Here is a 744-nt window from a genome sequence, read left to right as displayed (position 1 = left end):
ATTCCTGACTCCTGTTTTGTATATTTCCAAAAATAAGTTATATTTGTCTTGCATTGTCTCTGAGTTTTCCATCTCCTCCCAGTCTACGTTTTAAAATAGTTCTTGAGATTCTCAATATCAGCCTTTCTGTAATTTAATCGGTCTCCTTTGTATGAATCGTCTCTATCTTCCTTTCCTCTTCTATATCTATTTCTAATATTGCATGGTCACTCTTTCCCAATGGGCACTTATATCTTATATTGTCATTCATTTGTATACCCTTGTAAAAACTAGGTCCAATCTCGCCGGCTCGTCGTTTCCTCTGAATCTTGTGCATTCCTTTACTCTCTGGTCCATCATATTGTCTATCATTAGGTTCAAGAATCTTTCTCCCAGGCTTCTTCCCCATACCACTTTCATAATTTTCCCAGTCCACTTCTTTACAGTTGAAATCTCCTACTAATATCACTTTTCTCCTTTCTTTAACGATTCTCATTAGACTCCTTATTGTGTCATCTATCATGTCTTTATATTCTTGATTGGTCCATGAATTTGTTTTGGTGGCACATATGTTACAATGATTGTTAACTCTTTTTTATTAATATGCATCTTAATATACAATACTTCTGCTTTTCCTTCCCCACATTCCACTTGGTTGATCACTATCTCCTTCCTTAACATTATCATGACTCCTCCTCCTCCTTTACCCACTCTGTCTCTTCTCCATACATTATACCTATTATCCAAATCTATTATGATTGCCTC

This window comes from Portunus trituberculatus, chromosome 50 (assembly GCF_017591435.1).
Source record: "Portunus trituberculatus isolate SZX2019 chromosome 50, ASM1759143v1, whole genome shotgun sequence".
NCBI classification, from domain to species: Eukaryota; Metazoa; Arthropoda; class Malacostraca; order Decapoda; family Portunidae; genus Portunus; species Portunus trituberculatus.
The sequence above is the reverse complement of the archived record's forward strand: the minus strand, read 5'-3'. Positions refer to the sequence as shown.